Source organism: Coturnix japonica, chromosome 13, assembly GCF_054131305.1.
Source record: "Coturnix japonica strain WE chromosome 13, WE-NBRP24, whole genome shotgun sequence".
Lineage (NCBI taxonomy): Eukaryota > Metazoa > Chordata > Aves > Galliformes > Phasianidae > Coturnix > Coturnix japonica.
Window position 1 is genome coordinate 20,108,672 of NC_140675.1, and position 17,145 is coordinate 20,125,816.

Sequence of the window (17,145 nt, forward strand, 5' to 3'; positions counted from 1 at the left end):
TCACTGAGGGAAGGTGACAAACCCTTCCTGCAGCCTCACCTGCAGGGTAGGCAGGGCTGGGCTGCACCTCCCCTGCCTTCCTCCAGGCTCTGCTCCTGCCTTGGCTGCTCTGGGGATGTCTCCTTGTCCAACCCAGGTGAGCTGTGTGTGATGGCCATGGGCTCACCGCCATGCCTCCTCCCTGCAGGCTCAGGAAAGCCCTTGCAATACAGCAGGGACAATGGTAGAGCCACACTCTGTTCTCCCAGCCCCGGTTTTTAGGTCAGGGATGGATGTTGTCTGGCACACGGGGTCCTGACGCTGGAGCGGGGCGGGTGTTAACCGCATGGAAGCCTTGCTGATGAGTCCAAATAATACAATGTCTCAGATTCCCTCTTCCCTGTCCAAGCCCTTTGCTGTCATCAGGTCCTTCTCAGTCCTGTCCAGAGGTTTGTTCGCAGCTGCAGCATCCCAGGAGATGGGGTGGTTTTCACAGGACACTGCTCTGGCTTGGCTCAGCAGCCTCTGTTTGCAGATGTGCTCTGTGGCCCATGGGCTGCCTGCACCCCTCCTGGGGGCAGCGGGCAGGGAGAGTCATGGGGCACAGCCAGCAGCGGGTGTCACATCTGCATGCAGGCGGCTTAGCACAGGATTTTTGCTGTGCTGGATGGTTTTGGAGGCCGTCTCAAGCTGTCTACTGGATTCTTCCGAAAATCACTCCCCTGGGAAGAAGCTTTCTAACTTGCCTCACAGCTGCAAAGCCGCAGCTCAAGGCCCGACCCGTGGCGGGTCCCGGTGCCAGCTCTGCTGCAGATTGCAGGGCTGCCCTTAGCGTGAATGGTGGTGGCTGTGAGGGGCCTCCACCAGTGAGGAACTGCTTGCTATGGCCTGATCTGTGTCAGACATGCAGGGTGGGTGTGGGAAAGACTGTCCTGGCTGTGAGTGCATCCTGGAGGAGCTTCCTCCAGCCCCTGCTTGTCCTGTCCCAAATCTTCATGGACATGAGGGCTGATGGGGCTCCACGGGGCCACAGCCTCTGTACAGAGTAGATCCCATTGCCCACTCATCCCCAGGGACTTGGCCATGGGTCTCTGGGCAGCCCTACCAGGTTTGGGTTCCTTCTCTCAAGGTATCCTTGGGAAAAAGGTTGAAAAGTGAGGGATGGTTTGTGGCAAAAAGGGGAAAAGCAAGTGATGTTATCACCTCGCCTCACCACATCCTATCCCATCCCACTCCATTCAGTATCATCCCATTCAAATCTGTCCCACCCCATCCTGTTCTATTCCACCCACCCCATCTCACCCTGTCATACCACATCCCATCCCATCTCATCTGACCCCGTCCAGCCCTATCCCACCCCATCCTGCTCTACCCCACCCTATCCCACCCCATCCCATCTCATCCCACCCCATCCCTTCTCCCCCAGGCAACCATGCCAACCACCCCTGGAAGAGCTCCCCTTGCTGCTGCAGACCCATTGGTGGTGGAGGTCCTTTGGAGAACTTTCTTATCCAGGATGTGTGTCGGTGAAAACAGAAACCTAATAAGTAAGATAAGGAGACGATTTATAATGGAGTTGGTGAACTTTAGGAGGGAGCTTTACAGCCAGTTGTTGCAGACCACACAGGGAGAGGTTACACTCTCCAAAACCTTGGAGAATTTTTAAAAAATATTTTTATATTAAAAAAAAAAAAAGAAAAAAAAAAGAAAAAGAGTTTCCAAGAATTAAATAACACGAAAGTGTATGAAATATGATGTAGGGAATGTTCCCATTGCACTCACATCTGAAGTTAATTTGGGAGACGCTCTGAATAGCTTTTTAAAGAGTGGATAAACATTGGCATCAAAAGTGTAAATAAAGTTACCAGACAAAGCGGCCGTTCAAAGAGAATTGTCTCTGGGATTTTGGCCGGGCAGCTTTAATGGCTGCATGCAGGAACATTTGAAGATAAAATAAGGGCCTCGCTGATTGTCTTGGGGCTGAGTTTCTCTGCTTGGTCTCCCTCTCATGATGTCACATTCGAGCAGTGCTGGCAGCTGCTCGTGGATGGTTTCCTACCCGGCCGTATCCCTGCTGAGGGTTCCCATGCCCATGGCACCCAGCAGCCCCACCATCCCGCTGCTGCTCTGCACCTGCTGGTGGATCTCCCGCTGTGCCTCAGTGGGGACGAGGCCTCTTTGCTTTTTATTTCGTTTCCTTGTCCAAGCAGGAGCTGTGGAAGGTCCAGATTTCCACGTGCCGAACACTGATCCCATGGGGAGCTGGTTTATTGGGGTGAAGGGCCAAAAATTGCTCAGAGCATCTCTGACAAACCTGGCTGCTGGGTCATATGGTAACAGAGTGTCCTCCTAGCACGTTGCTTCCCTGCATCCAGAAGCTCCATGTCGAGGGCTGCTATTGCACTTGAATATACAGAGCAGAGTCAGAGCTCCTTCTTCACCTGAGACCTTGGTCATGGTCCTGATCAGTGAGGATGCACCCTATGGGCAGGGTGAGAGCAGGGGCAATGAGAATGCAGAGTGTGAATCCAGCTCTGGGTTGCTCGAGCACAGTTCACCTACTCTCATGGCTCGATATATCTCAGTAATTAACCATATCTAATTTTGTCTTTATAACTTCATTTCACTTTCCAGAGGGAAAACAGTCAAATTCCAGTGTGATGCTTCAGTCCTGTGGTCTTTGGTTGCTCTGAGCTGCTGCTCCATGCTACTCCCACAAGGAAAGCATGCTTATTTTTAAGGTTGAAGACTTACACCTTGGTGGAATAGCAGCCTCTCCCTGCACGGTGGGTGTGCTTCCATTCATCTCAGCTGTAGAATAGTCCGTCCATGGCCACTGCTGACTGATTAACAGGCGCAGCCCTGGGGACATGCACCTTACCCGAGCCCAGCCTGGGGAGCTTCATGGATCCAATGGGATGGCACCAACCTGTCTCCCTGGGGCAAGGACCCCTCTCCCCAGCCCAGGGCAGTGCACACAGCCTGTGCTCACTATGAGCTCGTGGGTTTTCACCTCTTCACTGGGCTGATTTCACTTGGATGGATGGATAAACCTGGGAGGACCATTTTACTCCGTCCTTTCCCTGGCTATAATAGGGGTTAACAACATTCATGACTCTTTTTGATTTTTTTTTTTTTTTTTTTTGCAGCCTTGACTCCAGAGTCTCTTTCCTACGTGATAAAGAGCAAACCTCGCTCTGGTTGGTCCCACAGCACTGCTGCTAACCACAAGCAGCAGCAGCTCTCCACACTCCCACCACATGCAGAACCCGGCACAACTGGGATGCTGCTCACCCGGGCGATGCCCAGAGGGAGCTCCATTCCCCTGGAGACCGTGGTGTGGATTTTGTTGCAAATAACTCAATAATGACACTTGAACTCCTTCTTTGCCTGGGACTTGCCTGCACACTGTGGCAGACTCCTTCCTGCTCAAGCGTCAGAGGGCTGGAATCCCTGATGGAGGTTTCATGAGCAGTGTTGGGGTGGAGGACCTCAACACCACAGAGCTGTCCTGGAGGAGGAAGAGGAAGAGGAGGAGGAAGAGCTCAGTGCAGGGTCTCACAGCATGGTGCCATCCAGGGGGGGTGGGCAGGAGCTGGTCCTTCCCACCCACCCCAGCACTGTGAGCATCAGGAGGCATCGGCCTTCGTGCCACTTGTGTAAACTATTACAGCAAAGGGCAGAGGTTAAACGCAGCACATGTGTGGCATCAATTAACAGGATTTCAAGGTCTCTGGTGGAGTTTCTGCTCAAATCTCTTGTGGCAGGTTTGGTTTTCTTAACCCCTTGGATGCCGTGCGGTTGGCAGCCTTGGCTCTGCTCTGCTCCCTGCTGCTGCTGGGGTCCCCCAGGGCCATGCTGGGAGCAGTCTCTGTCAGTGTAGGCACTGGCCTGGGGGGTGAGTGGGAGCTCTGTCCCCATAGGAATTGCTCCTCCAGGTGCCCCAGAGCCTTGGGTCTCGCTGTGCCTTTGGTTGCTGCCTGTAAAATGGACAGTGAGGCAGCAGGAAGGCAAAAGGGATGCGAGAGATTTGGTGAGATTCGGCATTTGGGGTTGTGGTGCTTTGAGGGGGTTTTGGCAAGGAAAAGGAAGGTTTTAGCTCCTAAAGACTGTGGAAACCTGAAAACGTGATAGTAGCATGGCCTGAAGGCTCGTAAACTCTAAAGTAATAAAAAGAAACCCTCAAAAAAAAAAAAAAAAAAAAAAGGAAAAAGGAAAATCAACCCAAACCAACCCAAATCAAAGCGCCCCAGACTGGCTGCATGAGCAGCTTCTTCCTCTGCACCTACAAACTGTTCATCTGCCAAGTGTGGGTGTTGCAGGTGGGAAACCTGCCTTGGGGCTGTGACGGTGGAAGGAGCAGCACAGAGCTGTGCAGCAGGATGCACTCCTGGGTCCGTTTCCCTGTCTACACCTCTTCCTTTTGGAAAGGAGTAATTTCGGTCCTCTGAGTTAAATTCAAACATTCAGAAGTGCTACAAAGCTGTACATTTTAGATACCATTTGAAGAGAGATTTACATGTATTTTTAAGCCCTGAATCCTGTTTGGATGACCAAAAGGCTTTCCTAAGAGAAGGAGATACTCAGCTCCCCTGGCTCCCGGTGTCAGAGCTGTGGGGAGACTTCTGGATGAAAGATGGGTTTGGTCCAGACGACTCCACACAGATATCCACTGTTTGTTAGCAAACCTGTAAAAATCTTGGTAATCCCCTTGATCTGAAACAAATGGGCTCTGCTGTCTAGTGCTGATTTTATTATCAGACACTGCTTAGTATCATCACAGGGCTTGGACTCGTGCCTAAGACTCAACATCAAGTCAGTCGTGTGCTGGCCAGCAAAGGTCTGCTCTTTGCAGTGGATCAGCTCTGGTTCCTGGCATGCATGTGCTGCCTGGCTGCTGCTCAGAGCTGCAGGGCAGAGCTCTGTGGCCATCACTGCCCTCTGGGGACATGGTGAGCCCAGGCTGCCAAACTGAGGAGCAGAATCTCACTGTGGGTCAGCTCTGTGGGACTGGGGGTCCTTGCCTCTGGTCCCAGGTCATCGGGGCTGCTCTTCTTCCCCAGTTTGCAGAGAGGTGGGTGCTGAGCAGGGGAAGCCCAGGTTGAAATGCCCACATTGGGCTGGATGTGCCTCAGGCTTCTCCCACCAGGGGTGTGGGGCACAGGGAGAGCTCAGCCAGGCTGTTCCCTTTGCTTCTGTCCTTGAGGGAGGCACTGGGGGACGGGGGGAGACATGGGGAAGATGTCTCTGGACTCCAAGCTGTAGCTCTTTCTGTGGTATGATATGATACCTATGATATCCCCCCCCAGTTTTCTGGCACAGAAACAAGTGCCCTTTGTGCTGGAGGAGGGGTCCTACCCACGTGGCATCACTGGACACACCGTGTGTGGGTCCTGCAGCACTTGGCACCTTCAGGCACAGCCAGCATCCTCCTGCTGCCACCACGGTGCTGCTGCACGCCCACCCCACAGCTTCGCCCATGGCACGTCCAGCAGCACCACCCCTGCATTTATTTCTTTGTTTGGGAGGAAAGGTCACCCCTCGTTAGCTACTCATTACGTTGAAACAATGGGGATGGCAGCGGCCGGCCGGGATCCTGGCGCTGGGATCGGCTCCTGCGGGTGTGTGAGCGGGTGCCGGTGGGGTGGCACAGCAGGGGGGCCTCCCCAGAGCTGTTCAAGGCATGGCTGGAGGAGCTCAGTGTGCATCTGGGCTTTGTTTTGTGTGTGTGTGTGTGTGTGTGTGCAGTGTGTGTGAGCCCCGCTGTCGTTAGGACAAATAATGAAGATTTTCTCTTTGCCCCCTCCCGAGCTCCCTGGCTTTGACCAGTTCTATTTCCTTCATGTGGGAGGCAGCTGAGTTAGTCTCAGTAATTGCATCTCGCTGCTGCTCTGTACCACCGAGGGCTCAGTGACACAATGAAGATAGGAAACACTCCTCATTCCCAGGCCTGGCGTTGATACTTGGCTCCGTGGGGTTGTCCATCCCCCCTTCTCTCTGGTGCACAGTGTGGGGTTTGCTGCCCATCGGGCATCTGTGAGTGAGAAGCGCTGCTTGGAGCCACCAGTGGCACTCGGGATTGATGGGGAGCAGGAACCGTTGCTTGGGGCGCCGCGCCTTGGTGCAGCCTGTCCCAGCAGTGGGTGTGCTTGAAGGACGGCCCCTCTGCATCCACCTGGATGTGATTCGATCCTCCTGCCGGCCTCCGGACACCCCAACAGCCCCATAACTCCCCCGTGCCCAGTGCTGCCCAGCCGCCCGTCGGGGCTCTCAGGGGCCGGGGGTGACACGGAGCCGGAGCGATTCCCCGCCGAGGCCGGTCCCCGCGGGGCTGCGCTTCTCGGACGCGCGGGGAGGTGGCAGCAAAGTCCCTACGACGGCGGAGCGGGGCGGCGGGGGCGCGCCCAGGGCGAGCGGAGCGGGGCGGCAGCCCGACGGGGCACCCGGCACCCACTGCGTGCGCTGCTCACCGTGTCGGGAGCCGGGCTCGGCTGCGGGAACCTTCACAGGGCAGCGACGGGGAATTAGAGTCATAGGATCGGAAGGTCAAAATCTGCTTTAAGAGCCGTCCGTGCTTCAGCGTCCCGTTCCCTGCTCGGCCCCAGGCTGCGTCCCGGTGAGGGTGTGGGGCGATGGGAATGCCACGAGAGCCGCCCGTGAGGCTTCGGGGCTGTCAGAGCTGAGTTTGAACCCTGATCTCGGGTTGGCCCGCAGCCCGCAGCCCAGCCAGAGCTAATCTGGGGCTGTACGCTGCCCATGTTTAATGAGGTATTGTATACAGATGTGTCTGACTGTGTATATGCACATGTCCCCAGCTGTGGGTGTCTCGCACAGTGTTTGCATCTGTCTGTTAGCGAGTTTGGGCATCTGGGGCTCTTCCCCTCACTTGATTAAATGTCTGCCCGGCAGCATGTTTGTGTATCTGCGGATCTTATCACATGTGGCTGTGTCTGCACGTGGAGGTGCTCACAGCTGATGGCATTTGCTTACACACGGGTCACTCTGCGCTGCCGATGACACTTCTTCCACCATGGGGACAAGTGGAGCGATGGGGCAGCTGGGAGCAGCCCAGGTCCTCTGCCTGCAGGGAGCAGGGGGACCCCAACCCCTTACCCGTGTGCTGCCCACCCTGCCATCGCAGCCCTGAGGTGCTAAGTGTGCATTCTGGGCAACAGACTGTAGTGGAACCATCCCTGCTGGAGCAAGGCAATCCTTTCTCTGCTCCATGGCCGTGGCCGTGGGGGTGTTTGGCTGCAGGCTGAGCAATTTGAGTTCAATTACAGAAGCTGGAAGGATTGGAAGGATTTTCCTTCTGGTTTTCTCTCAACCAAAGTCAACTTGTCCGAATGACGACCTAGGAAGCATCTCATTAGAGGCAGGCAAGGTAGAGTAGAGCAGCTGGGGTGGATGGCAGTGGTGTCTTCTGCTCAGGTCTGGGAATGGCAGAGAGGTAGGGGAGTGCAGCTGGCAGCTGTGCTGTAAGCTGTGACATGGCTGCGAGGCAGCTTTCATACCAATGACAAAATGCCCTTCCAAAAATGTTTTCTTGGATAGAACTCACTTGCAGTTTGCTGAGCCAGCTTCTTCCAGTGCTGGGCATGAGCTGTGTTGGGGAGGCATGGATTCAACACTTCCCAGCTGTGGGGCTCAGCATTGCCCCACACCATGCAGGAGGGGACTGGGTGTGCTGAGTGCCATGGGGACCTGTGTCAGGGACCCTGGACTCTTCAGCTGGGTGACAGCAGTGCCTGGGACGGGACCCCTGCCTTGCCTGACTGTTCTGTTCTGCTTTCTTTCTCCGTTTCCTGGTGGCTGCTGTTTCAAGGTTGAATTTGATGAGCTTCAATTTCCCATCAGGTGATCTCGTGGTGGCTTTGTCTGCAGACCAGCCCTGCTCCTGCCTCCCACTCCCAGTGTGTTGTGCTGTGCACTGACTGCCCCAAGCATCAGGTGAAGGAAAGCCAACCCTTCTGTGCCAGCCCAGCCGCCCTGTGTCCCCATCCTGCACCGGCCCCAGTGGCAGAGGGACATCCAGTATTCTCTGCTGTAAGTGGCTCTGCACACAGCTGGTCTGACTGTTGGTCTGAGACCTCGCCAGGCTGCCCTGGGGCTCCTGCTGCTCCCGTACACCAAGGGGAGGAGGATTTCCACCTCCCCAACTGTGCCTGGCGCAGCGGGGACATGGGACGCCGTGTTTCCATGGTGGGCCGCCAGCCCAGAGGGATGGATGGATCCTCGTGTGCTGCCATTGCAGGGAGGGCCAGCAGGGAGAGGGGACAGCCCCACGGCTGCTCCCGGCCCCGCAGTCCCGCTCGTCACCCGGCCATTCATCGGGCCAGACAGATGCCCCCAAATAAAGGCCGCCGTGATTGATACCCAAAGACAATAGGGTGGGAGGGGCCAGCGGGGCTCCGCATGAATAAACATGATGGTCTTTGCACAGAGCTTCCTCTCTTCACAAAATGGGACTGATTGTGTGGCAGGCATTTAACATTCAGCTGTGGTCGGCCTGTCTTCCATTGCCCCCCAAACTGCCGAGGTGCTTCATTTATTTAATAATTTCCCCTCCTCCCCTTTTGCTCTCGCTCAGCGACAGACCTGGCTCCTTTCACGCTTTGTCCTCCCTCTTTCTTTCGTTCTTGCTCGCGCTCTCTCTCTCTCCCTTTTTTATCTTCCTTCCTTTTCCTACTCCTTGTTTCTTTCTCTCTCTGGCTTTTGTGCAGGGGGCCGTGACGAATGGCTCAGAAAAGAGGGTGCTGTGAGAAACTGGAGCTGCTCTGGCGGAGTGGGTGGTGAGGACTTGGTGCGAGGGGTGAGGGGGGTCTGGGGGCTCCACGCGGAGTGGGGCGGGGGGCGGCGGGGGGCAGGGGCTGTGCATGGCCTCACTCTGTGCCCCGGGGAAGCTGAGGGTGGTGATGCTGGGGTAGAGGTGCCCTGTGCCCCCCGCCCGTGTGGACCCGGCCCTCCCTGCTCAGCCTGTACCCACACTGCTGGCTCTGTGTGACCACCGGGGAAGGGCTGCCCTTCTGTGTCACCTAATGCAATGAGACATGGCCCCAGGAGGGGATGGTGGAGCTGCTTGGGAAGGTGTAAGAGTGAGGTTGTGGTGGTTTTGGGTTGAGGGTTCCTTGTCCAAGGCTTGTAGGAGTGATGAGCTCCTGTGCCAGGATGGTGTGGTCTGTGTCAATATCCCTGTGGCTGCTGCAGCCCCTGATGCATGAATGTGTCTGCTCCTGCAGAGAGACTGAGGAACCAGCATGGAGTCCAGGGCTGGTGGCACCGTGATGCACAGGGTGGAACCGCTGTGCTGCTCCCCCTGGGAAGGCCAAGATGTACATGGGTCAATCAGAGCAAGGGCTGCATGTGGGATGGCTCTGCTCACTGTGACATCCCCCCCCTGCTCCTGGTGCTGTGGGGCCCACTGACAGGGTTCTCAGCACCTGCAGGAGGACATGAGGAGAGAGAACATCCCTGATGTGCATCCTGCACCTTGCTAGGCCAAGGCCAGGGCAGCTCCACCAGCAGCTCCTCGCTGACCCTTCCTGCACCCTGCTCCCTCAGCCCCAGCTCTCCATCCTCAGCCCCAGGGACGGATCCTGCTGTCCTGCTGCCCACAGCAGGGTCCGGCCGGCAGCCTGCAGGGGACGGGCCTGGCAGGCTCCAGCAGCAGGAGGGCTCATGCATTACAATCCAGTACAATCTGTCCCCCTTCCCGCTGCCCAGCAGTAGGGGAGACGGTTACTGTTTAATCCCATTTGACAGCTCTTTCATCATCTGCCTGCCTCCCTCCAGCTTCCCCGTGGTTCCTCCAAGGCTCCTTTGTGGCCATAATCAAAGCCTGGTGAGTGATGGCTGTTCGGGGGGAGGGAAGGGACAGTGGAGGGTGGCTGTCCCGCTGGGGGGTGAGGGAGCATGGCCTCGCCATGGCCTGGGGAGCTGATGGGAATAGGGGTGATAGGTTGCAAGGTGTGGGGTGCCTCCAGTGTACAGCTCCTCTTCTGTGGACATGGCTGTGAGCGATGATGCTGGGGCTGAACCCAGCATCCCTGGCTCTGGGAGCTGGGCACTGTTGCCATACTGCTGATGGGTCCATGTGGCTCTGCTTCACAGCATGAACTCAACACCCTGCAGTGCCATCAGGGAGTCATTGGAGCTGCTGGCCTGGCCTGACCCTCATAAAGTCACTGAGTTTTTGTCATGGGTTTCAATAGGCTGTAGTGCTCTGCCTTTGCCTCGCTATAAAGTTTTTGGGGCTTTATTCCCCCCCACTACCACCAGGCAGAAATGAGGCAGAGACGAGGCATTGGTGCACGGGGGATGGCTTGGCACACACTTCAAGTGCCCCCCGGGCTGACCAGAAAAACTGCAGGGTCTGTACCAAGGCCAATCCTCGCTCAGGGGTGGCAGAGCTGGGAGGTAGGGGAACGTCCCAGAAATGTGCCATGGAGCTGCTCCTGTGGCCAGCCCACGTGCCATGGCCAAGGGCAGGTTGGAAGCAGAGCCCTGTGCTTCCCAAGGAAGGGAGTCTGCACACCCGTGGGTTATCGCCTGCATCAGGGCTCGGTGACGGCGCTTCCCAAGAACACATGTTCCCTCGTAAACCCGGGATCCGCTTATCTCAAAGGGCACATCCGACAATTAGCTTATCTGCTGTGAAAGTGAGGAACAGCTTTAGTTATCTGCCCGGCTTCCGCAAGCCAAAAAAAAAGGAGAAGGAGCCCCTGGAAGGCCGAGGCTCCTACACGGCGTCCTATAAATAAAGTGAGCGCTGTGAGTGTGCTGCAGACAGGATCCATGTGCTTGCGGTGGGAGCTGGAGATGCCCCCGAGTTTTAAGGATGCTCCCTGGTGCTTCCTGGTATCAAACTCTGCCTTGGGCTGCTGGAGGCTTTGCCAAACCATTCCAGGCTGGGTGCTGATATTTCAGGGTGGGTTGTGGCTTCTTATTAAATCTGAGGGGGAAAGGGGGAAATCTCATCCAGAGAGCCAGGCTGTTTCCAGGAGTGAGGGTACGAGGAGATAAAGCATTTGTCCTTATTTTGTTTCAAAATTCTGCCTTTTGAAGCAAGAACTTGAAATTTGGCAAGTGGGGAAGGGAGAGAGGCTGAGATTTGTCTCGTGTCCCTGGAATATACTCAAATTTGACCAAGTCAGAACACTTTATTTGGGAAAAAATGCACTTAGCACACGCTGGCCATGGAAGTGGGCCCTGCTTGGAGGTTCAGGTTCCCCCCTGCATTTCCCATCCCAGTGGCACCAGGGAACATCTTGGGATGTCGGTGCTTCTTCTCTGGTGCTGCTCTTTGCTCGGCTCCCACAGCAGCATGGCAGTGCTGGCTTCCACAATTAACCTTCATGGTTGCATGGTGTGGCTGCGGCTGTGCTTGCTGAGCCCAATGGACCTGATGGAAGCCGTGGTTTCCCAAGTGTTTGCCCTGAGGCAGCCTGCAGACAGGTGGGCTCCCTTCTGCTGTGCTGTGTTCAATGTGACTTTGAGTGCTCCACAGCTTTTTTCCTCTTGTCCCTCAACAAACCAGCCTGGATCACTCATGTACAATGAAGCAGAGAGTTGAACCAGCCCTGCAGTGAAGCCGTCCTCTGCACTGATGGCTGCAGCAGTGATGTGCAAACCACCCAGGCCCAGTGTGCTGCAGGGAGAGACTGTGAGTGTGGCCCCTCTGCTGCTGCCCCCCATGCTCTACTCTCTGTCCCCATCACTGCCACAGGCACAGAGCTGTTGGCAGGAGCAGGAGCTGGGGCTGCTGGGCGGCTCCTTGGCTGTGATGGGCACCCAGCAACGAAATGAAATCGCCAACAGATGCTGGAGAGAAGGCTGTCAGAGCGCTCTCAATGGTTCGGAGCCCAGCTGTGGGGCTGTATGCTGCTGGCTGGCATCACTCACCTCCCTCCCAGCCCTGGCACCACCTCCTGGTGCCTGCTGGCCTGGCTGGCACCCTCCTGCCTGCAGGGCAGGGACTTTGCTGCTCTGCCTGAAGCACCACATCCCTTGCTCTAACACCAGCTGTTGGACGAGTTACTCTGCTGCAGGTCACTGCTGAGGACTCCTTCCCATGGAGACCTCAGGAGTGCAGTGGTGCCAGTGCCTGGCTCGGGGGGAGGCAGGGGTGACCCAGGGGCTGCTGCTCCCTGGTTGTGGTCACTGCCCGCTCCCCCCCGGTTCAGCACTTTCTCCCTGCTCTCTTCAAAGTCCACATGAAGAAACAAGTATCTTGTTTGCAAACTAAAAACTAGAAATGATTTATATGTTTATAAGCCCAGCTCTGGCTCTCTTTGTTTTGGCAAAGTGATTGTTTGCATCTTTGCAGAATTCCTTCACCCAAACCACTCATTAGATATGAATTTCAAAACAGCCGGAGGGAGCGGGTGACTCAGGGGAATCAGCTCATGGCTTCCCAAAGCCTTTTACGTCAAGGCCAGCAGCTCGATGCCAGTGGCACAGAAGATGTTGTCACTCGACGCCGGGTCAGCAGCCTCGAGCCAGAGGGTGACTTGGAGAAGCTGGACCTTCAGTGCCTCTAAGGCAGGTGCCTCAGCTGGGGAAGCAGTGCAAAGAGAAGGGCTGAGAGCCTTGGGTTCCATCCCCAGGGCTTCAGTGACCTCCAGGCAATGAGCCATGGGTGCAGCATGGGCTGGAGATGCATTCCCCAACAACACTGCACCCTATAGCAGGGGACTTCTGCAGGAGCAGGCCTGCAGCCTGGGCACAGGGATAGCACATGGGAGCAGTGAGGGCTGTGTTGCTGGGAAGCAAGCAGGCTCAGCCTGTGCACTGAGCCGTGGGGCTGAGCTCCTCCCCGAGCACAGCTTGGCCCTCGTCTTGCGAGCAGAGATGAAAATAAACTCAGCTGAAGGGTCCTTTAACTTTCTCTACTCGAGTGAAAATAAATGCGATTTCCCTGCCACCCGGCCCTGTAAATTCCCCTCGCTGTGAAATATCTTCCAGATATAGTAAAGAGACGGCTTTCGGCTATTTTTTTAAACATCTTTAACTGCTGTATATATTTCCAGGGAGACGTAATAAGCGCTGCAGCTAATTTATCTGCATGTACTGTAAATATTTTCAGGAGATAGCAGAAAGGATTTCAAACACATGGCTGGAGGACTGGCACACAGCGTTCGCTGGGTGGGAAGGATGCTGTTAACCCTCCGCTTGCCGCTGCCCTCTGCAGGCCATCCCTGTGCCCCCAGCTGCATTAGGGGGGTACACACAGAGGGGTAGAGGCTCTGCATCCCTCTGCCCCCCCCTCCAGATGATATCTGGGCAGTGCTGGGAGATGTGAAGCTGATGCTGCCAGCACAGGATGGGCTCTGGGAAGGCAGAGGCTGCAGTTTTAACCTCTGTGAGTGCCCGGCAATGCTTGCAACCCTGGGTTTCTGCAGAGCTCCCAGCCCCACAGGAGAGGCCAGGTTGGCTGGATAATGCTGAAGTGGGCTGTCAGCCTTTCAGAGGACATATTTAATGTTGTTCCTCCTGACTTCAAACAGTGTCCTCTTCCTAACTGGCTGACCACAGCACTGCTGTGTGCCACGGCTGCATGTCCAGCTCCTGGCCTGTCTGCAGCACTGTAATCTGCAGTGGGGAGAAGTCCCAGGGGCAGGTGAGGGCAGGGAACATCACAGGGCAGATGTGGGGTGAGCAGCGGGACGCTGGGTGGGAGAGCAGAGCTGTGTCATCCGGAGAGCCTGTGCCTGGTGTCAGCAGGAAGCATCGCAAAAAGCACATTCAATTCAATGCCTGCTATGGAGCTAACAGCCCCATGTCACGAACAGCCTGTCCTGAAGCTGTGGGTCATCGCAGTGCAATGCTCACCCCTCGAAGGGGGTGGGCAAATCTGCTGCAAGCATCCCACGCTGCTATGGACACCCCTTGCTGCTGTGCTTATCCTTCATTTCTATGATCACTCCTTGCTGCTATGGACACCCCTCACTGCTGCCCCATCCCTGGGGGAACCTGGGCAGACCCTGGCCCTGCATGCTCAGCTCTGGTGGCTGTGTGTCCCCTGCCACATCCCTGCCCACTGCTCCTGCTGCACCTGCACAGTGTGGCTATGGGCTCTATTGCAGTTTTCTGCCTTCACCTAAGGAACCATCCTCTCAGCTCATGATTTGTTCCCAAGCCTCAGTGCAATTTTACATGACACAATTTAACACAGGGCAATGACACAAAGTACCTGTTGGCTTGGAGCCCACCCTAAAAGCCATAAAAAGGAGACAAAAGCCTTTAAATGCGAAGCCTGTCCAAGGAGACAATAAAAGGCAAATGTCTTCCTAGTTTTACGTCTATGCCTTTTACTTGATTTATGGGGATTCTGCCATATTCCTTCATGGTTTGTGACTCTTCAAGCAGTTTGATTGTTGTAAAAGGACCATAGAAGCAAACTGTACCCTCAGGAGGCTGCGTGGGCTCCAGATCCAGGCTGGTCCCACTGTGCAGTACCAGGGTCTCAGTGTGGAGGAAACATGGAGCAAAGAGAAAGGACCAGGATGTTTCTGCTCAGCCTCCTCATGATCGGCAACATACTGGGGAGAGAGCTGCAAAGAGGATCCAGATGGGGAAACTGCAGCTGCTCCCCACGAGCAGTGCTGTGTTTGCTTTGGGGATGCGTGGCCCCGTGGGAAGGTTGGGGTCAGCTTAGGGCCGTGTGAGGGGTGTGGGGCCAAGAGACCGGGGTCTTCATTGAGCCAGAGCACTCAGATCTGGAGCTAATCAGCCCAGGGGCAGGATGTGTGCATGCCTGCTGGGGCAGGGATGTGAAAGCAATTTCTCTCATAAAACAATGCTTCCCTCCTCTGCTTCTTTCCGAAGTGGAGCTGTGAGCCCGAACGTCCTCAGCTGACTCTGGTGGTACACGGCCTCCTCAGGGGGGGCTCTGTGGGCTGCTCGGGGAGTGGAGCAGCCATGGAGGTCTCGGCTGGAGCAGGAGAGCGGCACCTGACTGCTCAGGGTCCTGCTGCACAGCACTGGGATGGCTGCCATCTCTACAAGGGCCACCTGCACCATCCCTGTGCCACCAGGTGCTGCAGCCCTCGGGCACACCTCACTGTGCTTTACCCACCAAGAGACAGGGACTGATGCATATGAAGCAGCACTTTGTTTTCCCTAATTCTGACTCCTCCAAGCTCCAGATTCAGGTAGTGACCAGGGTCTCCCCATTCAGCTCTGTGCTCATCAGCCCCGGCTTGCTGAGCCTGTCACACCTAACGTGCATTTGTGGTTGGGGGTGCTGGAGAGCAATGTGGGGGAGCAGAACTTGGCTTGTCCTTAAAAGCCTCTAAAAATATATATTCTTGACTGTAAAAAAATTAGTAATTTTAAACCACAGGCGAGTGCTTCACATTCCTGAGGAATGCTGCCCTCTGTTTACTGCTGGTATTGTTCTCAATGAGCTGGAACCGTGGAAATGAATATTCGCTCTGACGCCATCCTTCGCCCTGAGAAAGAAAGGAAGAAAGGAAGAAAAGGGAAAAAGAACCAAAACTGCCGAAGGAAAACAGAGTCATTCTGCCCATGACTGAATGAAAGAATAACATGGGACCGTGGAAACAGAGCTGCCAGGGCGCAGCAATTGATTTAAAGTGGGCTCTGAATGCCGTCACCGCGGTGGTGCGAGGGCTCAGCCCAGCCGGGGGTCACTGCTGGGGTCCCTGAGCCCCTCCCCAGCACGGAGGGCACGTGAGGGGTGAGGCACTTGGGGGTCTCTGTCTGGGACATGGTGAAGGGAGGAAGATTTAAAGCCCAGCCCAGGGCTTCCTGTGCTTAGGTTATCTCAGGCTGGGGCATTGCTTCAGACCACACAGGCACACACCGAAATAATTTTTACTGGTTCCGCAATATAACGTGCAGCACATGGAGATGGGAGCCGTGCTGTGCTGACACGCTGCCTCAGCACGCCGGCACGCTGTGCACAGGGCTGCCAGTGCATGGGGATGCAGAGGGTCAGGCATCGGGATGCAGGGGTGATGTTCATTGGGATGCAGGAGGATACGCATTAAGGTGCAGTGAGCCTGTTCATCAGGATATGGTGAAGATGTGCATTGGGATGCAGGAGGACACACGCAGGGATGCAGGAGGATGGGATGCAGTAAGTGTGTGCTGTGGGATGCAGTGAGCACGTGCACTGGGATGTAGGAGGATGTGTATTGGGGTGCAGGAGAATGTACACTGGGATGCAAGAGGGATATGCATTGGGATGCAGTGAGGACATGCACTGAGACGTAGGACATGCATAGGAATGCAGTAAGGATATGCAGGCTTTGCAGCCTTGTCCTTACGTGGACCAAGGGCTTCCAGGCTGCTGTGACCTGGGAGCTGAACATCTTCCTGCAGGATACCAGCCTCCTTGCCTAGGTTTTCTCTCTCCAGAACATACCCTGAGGGCTGGAAGGAGAACCACAAACAGCTGAGCCTTTGAGCTTTGCCCCAGTGCTTCATTTCTGGGGAGGACAGGGACAAGACAGCACAGCACTGTGACACAGCCAGGGAGGGACTGAGGGGTCCCACACCACCTGCACGTCGGGATGAGGGCAATGTGCTGCTGGCAGGGAGATATCCCCGTTAATCATCACGTCGGGTAATTGCGCGGGTGGCCGGGCGGGTGGGCGTGAGGGCCGACCTGCAGGTGTGGTGAGAACTGGGGGCCCCGCAGCCGTGGGCCGGTGCAGAAAGCTTTCAACTGGAATAGGGTTACCGCCAGGCAGCCCAGCAATGCCAGGGATGTGAGGAATCCCCTATCTGCTTCAAAAGGACACATTCTTTATCAGCTAATTAAAAAAAAGGGGGGAGCAGTGCGCACCTGTTCCAGCAAACACACGGCCAAGAAGGGGCTGGGGGGGCTGGGGAGGGCGGCCAAGCAGTGAGCAGGGGGTGCTGGCACCTGGCAGCACTGCTGGGTGCAGGGACACGGTGGTGCATTGCTGTGGCTGCTCCTGCTGGCTGCACCCTTGGTGCTGCTGGGACACTGAGCCCCACTGGGTCCATGCTGAGCACAAAGGACTTGGGGGCTGCGGCCAAGTCTTCTGCATCCACATGCAGCTGTCATCTGCCATGTGAGTTTGGTTGAAACTGTCCCATAGGAGAGATGCATACTAGAAAACACCTGCACTATTGATTCATTGGCAGGATTTATCTGTTATCCATAGAGGTGGC

At 55.8% G+C, this 17,145-nt stretch overlaps 1 long non-coding RNA gene across 3 annotated transcripts; it reads left to right on the forward strand.

Moving 5' to 3' along the window:
• The first annotated feature begins 6,421 nt into the window (after nt 1-6,421).
• On the forward strand, nt 6,422-12,979 carry LOC107320999 (uncharacterized). 3 transcript variants are annotated; one of them, XR_014934127.1, is made up of 6 exons: nt 6,428-6,747; nt 7,837-8,518; nt 8,703-8,771; nt 9,219-9,820; nt 10,090-11,641; nt 11,797-12,979. It is a non-coding gene; the product is annotated as an uncharacterized LOC107320999 (long non-coding RNA). The 3 variants fall into 3 exon arrangements; XR_014934129.1 differs by having other exon boundaries at nt 6,422-6,747; nt 9,772-9,820; nt 11,516-12,979; XR_014934128.1 differs by lacking the exons at nt 6,428-6,747; nt 7,837-8,518 and having other exon boundaries at nt 8,528-8,771; nt 11,516-11,641.
• Nucleotides 12,980-17,145: the final 4,166 nt, after the last annotated feature.